Genomic DNA, 10,222 nt, shown 5'->3' with positions numbered 1-10,222 from the left:
AAAAGTAAACCGACGTTGGCATATGCCACATGCATTTTTTTGTGTTGAGGATTTCAAATCTCTCTATTTAATTAATTTATATTTATTTTTATTCTAATTTGTAAAGATAAAAAACAACATAAAATGTGAATCCAAAAAGAAAAAAAAACCCAAATGGATAAAATAAGCACTACCAAAAGAAATTACATAGAAAACCGTTGGCTGGGTTTCATAACTTCCTAAAGTTACTAAATAGATATTCTAAGCATCTGATTGCTATCATGTGATGAAAATAGTAACCCAATGCCAAAGATTCTTAATGAACTCTTCGGTTTGCCTTCTAACTCAAAGCAACATAATAAATAGTACTAACTATAAATCATTTAATCTATTATAAGAAAATTGTAACTAATATCCAGCAGATCCTGCAAGGAATATACATACTCATTTGATACTATAGATTAATGAATGGGATAACCCAAATTAACATTAATAATTTGATAAAAATATAGGCACAGTATTGTACCACATGCAATTGAAAATGCAATATTTCTCCAGCTTTTAGTATGTAACATCCCCCAAAGGGCATAAAAAAAAACTTATTAATAATAGCATAATGAAACAGAACAAGACAAAGAAACAGAACAAGACAACGAAACACAAAACCCAACCGTATTCTACTATAAACTATTTTGAAGATACGCCCACCATTCCGGACTAGCAAGCGCATCTTGAAAACAGTTAATTACATAACCATTTCAAAATGAATATTATAAAAGTACATATGAAAATCATCAAAATCCCAAACGGATGTACAATGTACTCATACACATCCAAACTTAATATTTGATGACTTGAATATATAATTTTACAAAATTTAGTATTATGTACATTCATATGCACACATTCAATGCGTAAGGGTAAGGGTAGGTCACCCTTGCACACTGAACAAGTATAAAAATAGCAAAATACATATATTAGTAATACCTGGACACGGACAAACAAAATAACATCATAAACAAATATAAAATTGCATTCAATGTGAGAACATAAGTTTTAGTCATGCTCTCACGTTAAATGGAATCTTTTAATCGCTTCCATTATTGCGCATAGTGGAAACAAAAATATATAAAATTATTAAAATACGCACCTGCAAGCATATTACAATATTAAATTTATTGAAAAGAAATTTTTGCTTTGATATCCAAAAAGAAAGTTTCCTATAAATCCTCTATAATAGAGAAGGGAAATGACCAAAATAGTCCAAATTTATAAAAAAAATCAAATCAATGGATAACTAACCATAAAACACTGTTTATGAGTTTCCAATAAATCCTCTTTATTCTGGAAATAGTATGAATTACTGAATTTACGATAATTTAATCCTTTACTTTAAAAAAAAACAAAAGAAAACACAAAACAAAAACACGCTCTCACAAGGAAATTAACGTTATGATTTTCCATTTTTAAAAAATTATCACCTTCCAAAAAAAAAACACACTATCTACTATTTCATCAGGTGCACACTCAGAGGCTTATACAAGCATGGCGGCATTTAAGAAAATGTACTCTCAGAGGCTAAAAAGCATGTAGTACTTTTCTCCCGAGAAAATTGCAACAAAAGCCAATTGCTTTCACTATATCACATAGCACATAGTTCCCCTGTCTCATGTAGGCAAAAACATCCACACGCAACAGGCCCTCTATGCCCTATGGACATTAGATGTAAATTTATATATATCATTCCCACCCTTACAGTCAACCCTTACGAGCTGTACAAAGCCTCAGCGGTTTTATTTAAAAAACATGTGCAATGTAAAAGAAAAATTCACTTTCAGAGGCTACCCAAGCATGAAGTGACATTCCCACTGTAAGATACAGGCTACTATTTTTATATATTTATATTTTAAATTGAAAATCAAACGTTAAGACCTACCCAAACAAAATTTAAGGTTCTGGTAGAATTTCTCCACGACAGCAAGCCAATTAGACCACTCCGGAGTCACACGGCACAGTAGAGAAGACGTCTCCTCGCCCACTGCACAGGTAACCCGGGCTGCTAGTTTTCTTTCGGTTACTTGCATCTGCAGTCAGGAGCCTTTACACCAGGTTGACCACAGCGGAAACATCTCACTGGTTCTCTGAAATTCACGTTTTGAGCGCTTTGATTGTTGTTATGAAATACCTTTAATTTCTTTGACAATAGGATTATAATAGTTATTATTGCATAGGATTACATATATAGGATTATAATAGTTATTACTGTAAGAGAAAGTTTATTTATGTATCTTGGCAACATGTTACACATTAGAATTTCTAATATTTCCTCTTCCGGCAATTTCTTAGAGAGGCGATTATTCAATAGTAAGACTGTAGTTATAAATGAACCCAGGTTTTCTTTGGGTTTTTGACATGTAGTTCTTAACTGAGCTACAAGACGTTTCTCATGGTCCAAGAGTTCGAACTCCTCCTTCAAACCCGCAACAATCTCTGACCATGAATTAAAAGTAAAACGGTTCACCCTGAACCAGTTCAAAGCATCGCCTGTGAAAAATTCAATCGCGCTAGAAAATAGATTATTGGTACTTACACCACGAGAATCTGCTAGTTCTTCTACACGTTCTATGAAATTGCGTACGCATGTGGATCCGTCAAAAACCAGATTCCATTTGTGCACGGGGAATGGCTTGCAGGAAGAGGATTGCGTTTCCGCCTGTCCCTCCGGCGAAGCTTCATTTTTATTCAGCATTGTCACAGAATCCTGAATCTTGGCCTGACTCCTCGTAACAATTTGCGGTTCCGACATGACGTGAAGAAACTATGCTATGTAGGTATGAAATAAATAATTAGCACATGTACCAAATATACACGACGACAATAATCTTGCCTCGTACCAAAAAAAAAAAATTTTGACTACAGCGTACTGTAAGTCAATAAACAGTGAAAAACGCAGAGCGCTAGAGTTCTAGAGGGGACACTCAAATATATAAAATTTGTAGAATGATTATTTAATGGAATATCATCACGAAACAGATCCCCGGAGCATCAAAACCGCGAGCGACTGTCATCATAAATTCACAAATTAGCAAGATTAACACTTGAGATTTTTAACTACACTAAAAAACATTGAGCACAAATTTACATCCTACCCACAAAATAACACATCACTAGGTTTAAACCACGTTGGGAGGCCAAATGTACCGAGATTTATTGGTGTGTAATTTCTGAAAAGTGTGTAAACATAAAACTCATGTGTTGCACAATATTAAATAAGGGAATCAGAAATCAAAGAATTGCGTGAATGCTGAGAACAAAATTTATTGAGTTTAATTATCAAAATACTCATCTATTAAATTACATTAATATCAAGTTAAATAGCAAGAGACTCTACGTTCATTATTAAGATCAGGGCATGTTCAGATCGTTAAACAAAATCTGACTAGTGATGCGAAGATACAATACTAAAATGTTAATCTGCGGGTAGTAAAAATTAAAAGGATAAGTTTCACATCTCAAATATTAATCCTGCTTGATTATATAGGGCGCCAGCTCTTCCCAAATATCTTGTGAAGAACAAATTTATATTATTTAAAGTAAACCATTTTGTAAAATCTAATTTAATTAGCATGATGACAATCGCTCACGTTTTTAATGGCGCAAATCTCTCTGGAATCTGTTCCGTGACGTACGTCCTGACAGTTGTCCGAATTCCCTAGAACTGGCTTGCAATCTCAGATGTCTATGATTAAGTACCCGGCCGTGGCTGTGTTCACAATTGCACGCTTCTTGAGTTAATTAGTTCTTCCAAGCGCTTGACAACGGGGCGAGTAGTTTCAAATCGTTACACAGTACATATATATTTTGTTTCAAGAACCCACACATTACAAGATGCCACATAACTACAAGCCAACACCACCTTTCTCATAAAAAGAAGAGATAGAACAAGATTAAGAAAACAAGAAAAGGAATAATTTGCCATATAGAGAGACTGCTAAAAAACACAACATCAATTATTCCGTACTATGTAGACCAGCAGGCAGGAATTTTCATTAAGCTTTTTGTTTTAAGGAATATTGGACTGAAAGGGTGCCGCTATAATCAAATAAAAAGTGGGTGGTTCGACGTAACGAGTTTCGAGGATTGGGTGAGGTCAATTTGATTTCCTTTCTGCAAAATTTTGCTGGAAAAAAACTCGCCATTGGTGACAATCTTTGAAGCATCATCATTGGACATAATCAGGGAGGGAAGGAACTAAAAAAAATAATTTTGAATCCATGTAGCCATTGGCTGTGATTAAAAATAATTTTGAATCCATGTAGCCATTGGCTGTGATTAAAAATAATTTTGAATCCATGTAGCCATTGGCTGTGATTAAAAATAATTTTGAATCCATGTAGCCATTGGCTGTGATTAAAAATAATTTTGAATCCATGTAGCCATTGGCTGTGATTAAAAATAATTTTGAATCCATGTAGCCACTGTGATTGTGAATGGAAACATCATAGTGTTTACGTTAATTTCTCATAAAGAATGCATATTTCATGTGATAGGTGAGTAGAAACAAAAGGACTAACTAGAGAAACATATTCCTAAGAAATTTCAATGTACTTTGAGCTTAAAGTTTCTGAGCTATAAGGTCGAAAATGTGTCGAACTGTTTCTAACCAACCTATTCTACGGCATGTATTATTGAAAAACAAAGCGGGAACGTTTATAACGGATATGATTCGATTGAACTATAAATGGAAGTATTTTTATCAAATTTACAATGCAGCAGATCCTTTCGGTTATCACAGACTTATGTCAAAGAAACAACGAATACCTGGCGAAGAATTGAATCCATTATAAATATTTCGGTCAAAACTGTTCCAAGAATCATACCATGCTTAAGTAATTTCCGCTGAGTAAGAATCAAACCCACCGACGTAGATTACTAACCATGATACGGATATCTGATATTTCAAGTGAATTTAAATTTTCAATGAACTTAAAATAAAATAAGAACACAGAATTAATTTTGTAAAAAGTTTTATTATTTATAAATACCTACCTAAGGTTAAATAAAAAAAATAAATAAGGCAGCTTGAGATACACATTTATAAAGTATGCTGTTAGTTACACCTCAGTAATATCTTATAAATATATTTATGTAGTTACATTACATAATCCTAACATATTAAAATCTTTTAAATTAAATGATAGTGTATACTTATTTATCAAAGTGTAAAGCCATTTTTATAAGTTCCATGAAATTTTTTAATCAACAATACAACATCCCGACCAGCAATGCTTAAAAATTCTATGTTGATATAAATATTTACCACTGCACCTAACCTGAAACTCTTTAATTTAGATACAAAATTGGTTATGAAAGCCATTAAATATGTACGTTTATTGTTTATTCATGTATAAATATAAGATATTATAAATAAGCAGTGCCAATTTTTTTTTTAATTAAGTGATTTATGAATGACTAAACAAAAAGAGACTATTGTATCTTGGCACAAAAATTTAATGCTAGGAGTTACATATATATGATACAATAGCCAAGCTTATGGAGTAACTTAATAAAATAACAAAAAATAAACTATATTCTTATCACAAGGTTTAAATCTTATATTGTGAATTGTTCACTAGAATTTTACAATGATCAAATACAACAATGAATGCCACAGTTTTGAGCTGAGTCAAGATCAAGTTTTGGTTAGAACTTCAAATTTTAGAATTCTAGACTTTTCAATGCAATCTACTATGTAGTGTCTACACTAATGTAACAGTGTCGCGTGATGAAGCAGATTGAGGTGTCATAAAGCGGTATGAAATTACACAATGTATGTATGTTTTTTAGTGAAATCTAATGGAATACATTGCGACATTCGCTATGCAGTGATGTGAAGTTCATAAAGGTTCAAAAGATGAGCAGACCCTTGTTCATAGAACAATGCAAGTCACCGGCGTATGGGGAGAGCCGCCGATAGACCACCTACGCATCAGCCACATGGATATCGTTAATATAAAATTAATCATTGTAACCCAAGTATTAAACGTACATAGATAGTTAGTAGAAGACTGCTTTACTGACAACAAAAACATCGCAGAACTGTGTCATGCATATTTGTGAATAAGTGCCATTCATTGTTATTTGTGATTTTTGTAATAATAATGATATATTTTTAGTTTAAACAACACTAACCAATTTGGATTAAATTTTTTAGATCAATCCAATTTGCTTATCATTAAAAAACACACAGTGAGTCTGACATTTAGTAGTAGGCAGAAATTGTTGGGCTGCAATTGTTAAAAAGTTTTTAAATGACAACACCAAGATGGCTCGTAGGAAAACGAAAGTAAGTTTAAAGAAGCATAATGTATAAGTGCATATACTAAAATAAAGTCACTATCCGCGTCTGTCTATTTGTGCGCTTAGTTCTTCTAAACTACGCAACATATTTTGATAGGGTTTTCACTATCATTTATAGAATTTCTTTGGGAAGGTTTAAATTGTAATTACAGAAAGCAGAAAAAAGTCGAGCAACACCGGATACATGTCAGCTAGTTTTTTACTAAACCGAACGGGTGTTCAGAAAATTAGTGCTTTTTCCGAAAGGTCATGATTCTAAATAATATTCAAAGACAATTTTAGATTTAAATGTTTTTTGAATTATTTAACATTTTGCAATGAAGTTAATTATTACATAGAAAGGCGATTTTATTACCTACTTCTGAAATTTATGTTAACGACTTATTAGTTGTTGTTAAATCAAAATGAAAGATTATATAATTCACCTATGAATTTTATAAATATCAACATTTTATTGCCAAACTGTAAATTTTAATTTAGGACTTTTTAGGATTACATAATCCTAAAAAGCTTTGGCCAGAGCATTAGTACGATTTTGTATGAATGACATTGAAGTTAAATCCAGGGGTGAGGGGGAATTGCCTGGCAGCCATCTTGTATGACATACTTTAATGATTTGTATCCTAAGTGGTATAAAATGAAATGTTTAATTTTTAATATTGTTAATGTAATGTATAACGGGCTTATGAATTTTTGTCTTGGCATTTGATGGAACTTGAAAAAGGAATTTTTCATACATCTTCCCCATCTGCACGCGCAGTTTTCGGGAGACCTTTTGACCTCTCCAATCGATCTCTCGATCGATCTCCTTGTGTCGCAGTGGGAGGGATATATTCAAACATCCCTCGCTCCTGGACACACTATCCCTAGATTCCTGCCCAACCCTCGTACCGTTTGTGTTCCCAGAAGTTCATTTCTTTTCTTTCCTTAAAAAATACCCTCCACACAACATTCCCAAAGATCGTTTGTGGAAATAATTAAAAAAAAAAAACATTTGGGTTATGTAAAATCTCTGAGGGTTGTACAAAAAGAAATAATATTAAAAAGTGATGTGATGATTAACTTAAAGTAATGAAAAATAGTAAATTTATTTTTCTGGAATAACTTAGTGAGTAAAACCTCAAATTGTAATATATAATTATTGAAGACAATATTAGCGATTCCTAAACGAAAATCTGAAACAGAAAAATCAGAAAAAGATACGGTCACATCTAGGAATCGAACCCAGGCCTTGCCTTGCCGGGGCACCGCTCTACCAAAAAGACAATGTTGGTAGTTCTTATTCGAAGTATGTTACAGTTAAATATGACCGAAGGAGATAGGGTCCCATTAGCTCAGTTGGTAGAGCGGTGCCCCGGCAAGTCCTGGGTTCGAGTCCCATATGTGACCATAACTTTTTCTGTTTTAGATTTTCGTTTAGGAATCGCTAATATTGTCTTCAATAATTAAATAAAATAGGAAATTTAAATTTAGGTAGGCGATCATGTAAAAGCCTTATAATTTATAAAAAGTTATCATAAAACACAGAGATGAAAAGATATTGCACAAACATTTTTATTATGTATTACTTGCGCACTTGAAGTGAAATAACACAAAACTGCGCTACACAAATGTTACAAGATTATTATTTTATAATATTGTATTAAATAAAAAAAATACAGTAAAAACTATTATTAAACTGTTTGTCTTGAAATATAAAAAAACTCATTAACGAGGAACTGCCTTATTTCAAAAGTTGTATGCACTTCCAATATTGCATTTTCAGGCAAAAGAGATTCTAATAAGATGCTAGGTGGAAGGAGATACCCTATTTGGTAAAATAACAGTCAATCAAAGTATACAAAAATTCTCCTTGGCTGTGCAAATTGACTAACTCTACAAGTGTACTAGTAAAGTTCTTAAAGGAAGGCTTAGAGCAGGTCACCGTGAAAATATTTCAGATAACTTGGTCGATTAGATGAATAAATATGCAGTTAAAGAGGGAAACCAATATGCATGTAATTTGATAAGTGATTTTATTGATAATGATACTGTATGATCTGTACGAGGAAAGCTTTTATTATATATTTTTGTTTGTTTATAAAAAAAATTTTGCTGTACCGTCTTGACTTTAAGGCCGAGTGTAGTTTTTTATTAATTTAAAATAATGATTATATTATGAAGCAAATCGATTATGATAGTGTTTTCAACAAGTAAAATTTTTTTTATACATTTTTTAAATTAACATAGGCTTAGTAATTATCAAAATCAAATCGAAAATATGACCTTTTTCAGACCGTAATAAGTGCGTTTTAAAAAATACTATTAAAGGCTGAATATCGTCAAAAAATACCTGAAGGGGTTTTCTTTAAACGTACGAAAAAAAAAACTAAAAAATAAATAAAATAGGTTCGTAGTTTAATTTTTTCATAAACTCTAATTGTACTTGTTTTTAAAATGCAGATTATAAAACTTTGGATACGTTTATTTAACAAAACTAAACGATAAATTATTGGTATTATATTTTTCCATTTTTTTAAGTTAATTTAATATTTTTTATACTACAATTTAAGAAAGAAAACTTAGATTTTTAAATTACTTTTAAAATAGGCCGTCTGCTGGCGCCTATTTGAAATTTTAAATACGGTAGAACATCGAACTAAAAGCTTCTTTTAAATATCCCAACAGATGGCGCTATCATGGTTCGCTATCGACTCTTCCCATGTCATAAGCCAATATTCAACGTATAAATCGGTTTCAGTTATTCAAGCCAAACGGCCACTGGCTTAGGTTATGCTATTCTGTACACTATACTGTAAAACTCTCGCCTCGAAGTTTGCGTGATCGAATATCGGAGTGGGCAAGTAAATTTTATTTGGTTAATTTGTGTTATTCACAATTAATGAATTAATATACGTATGGTATATGCGCGGTACGTTCCATAGTGAAAGATACTCTCAGTATCGCCTGGTGTAAGACCACCATTCAGAATTGAAACGTTGCTTGAAATGGCTTTAGCCGTGTTTGGTGACCAAATCTGAATAGCCAGGTAGATTCACTTATTCAATAAATAATACCCGTTCTGCGGTCTAAATTTAAATAATGATTTGTGGTCTTTCATCGGGGCGATACTGACAGTATCTAACGCTCTGGAAAATGCCGCAAATATAATACTTATGTACATTGTGAAATAACACAAATTATCAAAATAAAATGTAGGTTGGTACTCGTGCACGCCAAGATTGTAACCCGCGACGTCACGGAGGTCGTCATCCTGTTGAGTCGGGCCATATCTCGATATTTATTATTGTTTTTGTAAATTATTCTAAAAAAACATGAATGAAAAGACCAAACACAAATAACCTGACATTTTTAAGTCGGGATATCAATTTACCGTCCACTGTAAAACAACTTACAAAAATGTCCACCCGCGCAAGGCGCTTTTTAGTTCTAAGTGGCATCGTTGTAAATGAACTGAATGTTGCCAAATCTGGCGTTTTGCTTCACCAAGGACTGTTGAATAGAAGCGAATTTTGGGCCCGATGGCGTTTCTGTGGGCCTTAGAAAACAATAATGTTATTTATAACGGTTATTGTTGACCGAGGTAGAACGAACACAGGTACTCTGTTTTTTGACCAGATGTAGGTATATTTTTTACAATGCGTGCATCTGACGGCCGGCGTAGTCCGGTGTTGAGGCTTTGGACTCCCATTCCGAAGGTCGCGGGTTCGAACCCGGTGTACGCAAATAAAGAAGTATTAGCATTTATATCTGAACCTAGATATTTATTCTGGACCACAGAATCAATAAAATTTTATTTTGTTAAAAGTATAATGTATTTAAAATTTTAAGTATGTACTTAAAAAATTATTTATTTATATTATTTCATTTAATTCATTGTTAT

This window comes from Hesperophylax consimilis, chromosome 31 (genome assembly GCF_061612785.1).
Source record: "Hesperophylax consimilis isolate HC1 chromosome 31, BYU_Hcon_1.0, whole genome shotgun sequence".
Classification (NCBI taxonomy): Eukaryota; Metazoa; Arthropoda; class Insecta; order Trichoptera; family Limnephilidae; genus Hesperophylax; species Hesperophylax consimilis.
Note: the sequence above shows the minus strand (reverse complement) of the source record.